Here is a 6103-nt window from a genome sequence, read left to right as displayed (position 1 = left end):
GTAGAACTTTCTGTGTGTCAGATAGTCTCCTATATCTTCACACATAGTTACTAATTAGCTTCTCACAAAAACCATTACAAGTAGGTACTTAATAATCCTCATCTTACAATTGTGGAAACAGAGAGATTAAATAATTCATTCAGTATCGAGCAGTCAATAAGAGGCAGTGTTTGATATCAAATTCAAGTAATCTGACTCCAGAATTCATGTGCTATACCATTATGATGTATGGTCACTCAAACTTATATATCCTGTCCCTACTAAATAGAATAAAATTATGACAATTTTAACATTATTTTAATATAAAATTTAAAATAAAAAATTTTAAACTATCAAATATTTAATGTGAATGCTGGATATTTTTCACAATCAGTTACACAATTGATCATATGGGAGGTTGCGTGTGTTTGTGATGGAACAGACACAATCCTATTTGAAAACATGATATCGATTCAGAAGCACTGATGAAGGTGTTGGGGCCTAATTCTAACACAATCATAACAGCTGGGTATCATTCATATTCTTTTCCACATTAATTAAAGTTACAGATATAATTTATTGTTACTCTATGAAAGAGTTCACCTTCGAAAGAAAAAGAACTCTATGGAAACGTTGGCTCTCTCTTTTGTAAAGTCAACAACCCTATCCTAGAACCAGGGAGAAGTTTATGGGAAAAATACGAAGATGTGATTTTAATGTGAAGGTCCAAAGAAGGGAGTGGAGATCCAGACTCTCCTGGGTTAGAGTCTTTTCCTGTGGAGCTTTATGGCACTTTACTACTGCTATCAAGCTTTAAATACAAATTTCACAGTGACCTTTTAAACACAAAAAATAGTTCTTTGTCATCATTTCTGCATTTCTTTTGTCACACTTTCATGTTAAACTGCTTCTGTGTATCTTTGAAATTTCCAAAGAAATCACCTCTGCACCATAGACTTCAGCAAATGCTGCTGGAGGAGGCTGGAATGGATGTTAAGGAGCAGTACGTTTTCCCCAAAGACTGTGAATGTGTACAGCTTTAGCAGCTACAAAATCAGCTACATTCAACATCACAATGTAAAAGGATATGAGATGACTTTTTTCTAAAAATGAAAATAATTTTTAAAATCACTGACCATTTTCAGAACATACACACACACAGACACACACACACACAAATTATAAATACCTACTGTAAGTGTGAATACTTATTATTTTGTCATATTAATTTTGAGATTTTTTATGCCTTACAACAAAAGCATTATATTTTGTCATCCTCTCTTCTTACCATCTTCTGTTTTTCTATTTCCTTTTTGTTTGTTATACCTTTTCATTTCATTTTGTTGTCTTGAAAATGTGGAAATTAACTAAAGTCTGCCATACTGGATTGGGGACAGGAAACTTTTGAACATTTTGACAAGCAAACTTTTTTCAAAGAGAAATTTCTATTGCATATGAAAATCCCTTTTATTTAAAACAATAACATAATAAAATCAATACAGGCATATCTCAAAGATGATCTGGGTTCAGTTCCAGACCACTGCAATAAAGTGAATATTGCATTAAAGTGAGTTACACATGTTTTTTGGTTTACTGGCGCGTGTAAGTAATGGTCACACTATATTGTAGTCCATTAAGTTTGCAATAGCACCACGATGTCATGCATAAAAAATGTACATGTATTAATTTAAAAAGTATTTTATTGCTAAAAATGCTAACATTAATTTGATCCTTCAGTGAATCATAATCTTTTTGCTGGTGGAGGGTCTTACCTCACTTGATGTTGATGACTGCTGACTGATCACGTGGTGGTTGCTGAAGATTGGGGTGACTGTGGCAATTTCTTAAGACAAGAAATTTGCTGCATTGATTTACTCTTTCTCTTACTAAAGATTTCTCTGTAGTATGACATGCCATTTCAGAGCATTTTACATATAGTAGAATTTCTTTCAAAATTTGAGCCAATCCTCTCAAACCCTGCCATTGCTTTTACAACTAATTTTTTATAATATTCTAAATCCTTTGTTGTCAGTTCCACAGTGCTCACAGTGTCTTTACCAGCAGTAGATTCCATCGTAGGAAACCACTTTCTTTGCCTTTCCATAAGAAACAATTCTTCATCCATTCAAATTTTATCATGAGATTACAGCTATTCAGTCACATCTTTAGGCTTTACTACTAATTATAGTTTTCTTGCTATTTCTACCACATTTGCAGTGATTTCCTCCACTGAAGTCTTAACCTCATCAAAGTTAAGATGGTTGGAATCAACTTCCTTCCAACTCCTGATCATGTTTATATTTTGACCTCTTCTTATGAATTAAAAGTGATCTTAATGGCATCAAGGATAATAAATCTTTTCCAGAAGGTTTTCAAGTTACTTTTCCCAGATCCTCAGAGGAATTACCATCTATAGTAGTGACAGTCATACAAAATATATCCCCTTAATAATAAAACTTGAAAGTCAGAATTACTCCTTGACTTGCGGGCTGCAAAATAAGTATATTAGCAGGCATGCAAACATCATTAATCTTTTACATCTCCATCAGAGTTACTGGACGACCTGGTGTATTGTCAAGTGAGTAGTAACATTTTGAAAGGAATATTTTTCTGAGCAATAGTTGTCAACAATAGGCTTAAAGTATTAAAGAAACTACTATAAACAGATGTGTTGTCATCCAGACTTTGTTGTTTTATTTATAGAGCACAGACAGAGTGAATTTAGTGTAATTGTTAAGGGCCCTAAGGTTTTGGGGGTGGTGAATTAGCATTGGTTTCCATCTAGTTACTAGCTGTATTAGCCCCTAGCACGAGAGTTAGACTATACTTTGAAACTTTGAAGCCAGGCATGACTTCTTCTCTCTAGCTCTGAAAGTTCTAAAAGTCATCTTCTTTTAAAAGAAGGCTGTTCTGTCTACATTCATAATCTTTTGTTTAGTGTAGCCACATTCAGTAATAAACAGCTAGGTTTATTGGATAACTTGCTGTAGATTCTACATCAGCGCTTACTGCTTCACCTTATACGTTTATATAATAGAAGTGGCTCCTTTTCTTAAACTTCATAAACCAACCTCTGCTAGCTTCCAACTTTTCTTCTGAAATGTCCCTACCTCTCTCAGCCTTCACATAATTGAGTAGAGTTATGGCCTTGCTCTGGTTAAGGCTTTGGCTTAAGAAAATGTTTAGCTGGTTTGATCTTCTATCCAGAACACTAAAACATTCTATCAGCAATAATGCTGTTTCAATTTCTTATCATTTGTGTAGTCACTTTTAATTCCCTTTAAGAACTTTTTTGCATTCACAACCTGCCTAAATGTTTCACACAAGAGGTCTAGGTTTTGGTCCATTGCGGATTTCAACATGCCTTCCTCACTAAGTTTAATCATTTCTAGCTTGGGATATAAAGTGAGAGACATGAGACTTTCTTTTCACTTCAACACTTAGCAGCCATTGTAGGGCTATAAATTGGCCTAATTTCCATATTGGTATGTCTTATGTAATGGGGATGCTTTAGGATGGCCAGTTGGTGAAGGAGTCTGCAAACATACAACATATATCAATAAAGTTTGCCATCTTATATGCATATGGTTTATGGTATCCTAAAACAATTACAGTGGTAACATCAAGGATCACTGACCTCAGATTGCCAAAACAGATATAATAATAATAATGAAAAAGTATAAGATATTGCATGAATTATCAAAATGTGTCAGAGACATGAAGTGAGCACATGCTGTTGGAAAAATGGCACCAATAGACTTGCTCAACAGAGCATTGCCACAAAACTTCAATTAAAAAAAAAATCATAATATCTGCAAAGTGCAGTAAAACAAAGCATAGTAAAATGAGGTATGCCTGTAAATAATCTTCATAGTTTTTGTAGTGCATATTACAAATAGTTTAAATGAAAGAAGAATATTTTAAAACATTTTTATTTTAGCAAATAGATCTGGACCAACTAACCCAAAAGATGAGAGGGGAGTATTGGTTTGAAGAGCTTGTATACATTGTGACTTGAAAGTTTTCTGGGCCACTGATTAGCATTAGTAATATTTTGAAATATTTTCTTGCATCTAGGCAACATGTGGTAGAGGCTTGAAAAACACCTTCTTCAACACACACAGCTGAAGAAGAAACTTGATTTACTGAAAGTGCATTTAAAAATAAGAACTTAAATATAAACTATAGATTGGATTGTGACAGAATATTCTTAGAAAAATGAACAGGTTAGTAGGATATTTACTAACATGTTAATAGTACTTATTTCTAAGTAGCAGAATTCGTGGTAGTTGTAATTTCTATTCTCTATGCTTTTCAGCCTTTTCCTTTTTATTTTTTCTGTGCACAGAGATATTCTATTGCCTTTTCAAAGGATATACACAGATACACTCGCCACTGCTAGAGTCACAAAAGTAGAGAACCCTGAAATCTAGGCTATCATTGCTGAATTTGAATCCCAAAGGATAACTTACTTCATTCAACAAATATTTAGAGGACATTTATCATGTACTAGGCACTGTTCGAAGTTCTCACTATATAGCAATGAACAAAACAGACAAAAATTCCCAATTTCTCTTATTCAAGTATTGACAGGCAAAAAATTCAATAATATCTTAGGTTATAGTACATGACAAAATACAGCCAGATGGGAGAAGATAAGCCAAAGAAGCTGACAGAACGGAGAGTGGGTAGAGCAGGATGCTCTCTAGCTGCAGTAGTCAAGAAAGGCTCTGGGCTGAAACTTGAATGAATTAAGGGAGAGAACCATGTAACCCCTTATGCATGGGTGTGTGTGTGTGTGTGTGTGTGTGTGTGTGTGTGTGTGCATGTATTTGTGGGGGATAATGTGGCTAAATTAGAACAAGAGGAGTGTAGATAAAGAGAATTAGCCAGGGTCCAGGTTCTGCAGTGATATAGGCAGACATTTTTAGGTTTGAAGAGGTAAGTGAAAAGAATGCTTCATGGAAAAAAGTAGATTCAGATAACAATGTTAGGAGCCTATGGCAATAGCAAGAGATGGTTGTAGCTTATATAGGCGGCAGCAGTGGTGGAAATGGTCAGAAGTGGTGAGATTTTGGTGTATGACTTTATGAAAGAATATTCCTGATTTGAGGATTCGTGAGTATCTCCTAAGTTTAAAACATTTAAAGTTTTAGATTGCTATTCTGATTTTCCATGGCATATTAGTCTCTCTGGGATGTCATTTAAAAGCACAAAGTGTCTGATAGGTCAGATGGAAGAATTTAATCTAGTTGATGTGCACATGTAAATACAATTGGAACCACTGTTATTTGGAGGTTCGTCTTGAAGATATATGTACATATTATTCTTTTTGAACATGCTTCTTTTTTTCATGTGATGACATATGACAGAGGATAGCCTGAGATGAATGCCAAGGTGAAGCTGAATCACTTATTTCTTATTCTGGAACTTAGCTTTAAAGGCATGATTTTATTATGAATATTTATATTTATTGAAAAAAATGATTGCATGATAAAAATGGATAGATGTTCACTTATATTATTATTTTAATAAAATGAGTTCTTAAAATAGTGTTAAACATTTTAAAGAATATAAGTTTTATTTAAAATTGTAGAGGATGGCAGTTAAGTCTTCCTTGACCTTAGATGAATGATACTTTTGGCAAATACAGGTTAATCACAAAGTAGTCTACTAAATTAATTCTGAAGGTCAATTACAATAACATCTCTCCCATGTAATATATAAAACATATGTCATATTCCTCCTCACCAATATTTTTAAGCTTATTGCTATTTTGGGTGTACATTATTATGAAAAATGACATCACTCTTTTTACTTTCATTTCAGAAGAAAGTGCTTGAGTGACTATTTACAAAGCAGAAATTAAAGTGACTCACATGCTTGTTTGCATTTTCTTCAAGAGAAAAATTATCAGGAGTTTAGCTGACTTTTTTTAGTGTCTACTTTTTGCTCCCATGATGATTATCATAGGAAATGGTATATGTAATCTACATTCAAATTGTTTATATGTGTGGTTCAGAATTTGAGACTGATAATCTGGAATGCAAATCAAAATGAATGATTTGGCATCTGAAAAGTTCTTTGCATAAAAGTGAAATGAATATCAATTCTGTAAAGTAGT

This window comes from Piliocolobus tephrosceles, chromosome 2, assembly GCF_002776525.5.
Source record: "Piliocolobus tephrosceles isolate RC106 chromosome 2, ASM277652v3, whole genome shotgun sequence".
Classification (NCBI taxonomy): domain Eukaryota; kingdom Metazoa; phylum Chordata; class Mammalia; order Primates; family Cercopithecidae; genus Piliocolobus; species Piliocolobus tephrosceles.
Note: the sequence above shows the minus strand (reverse complement) of the source record.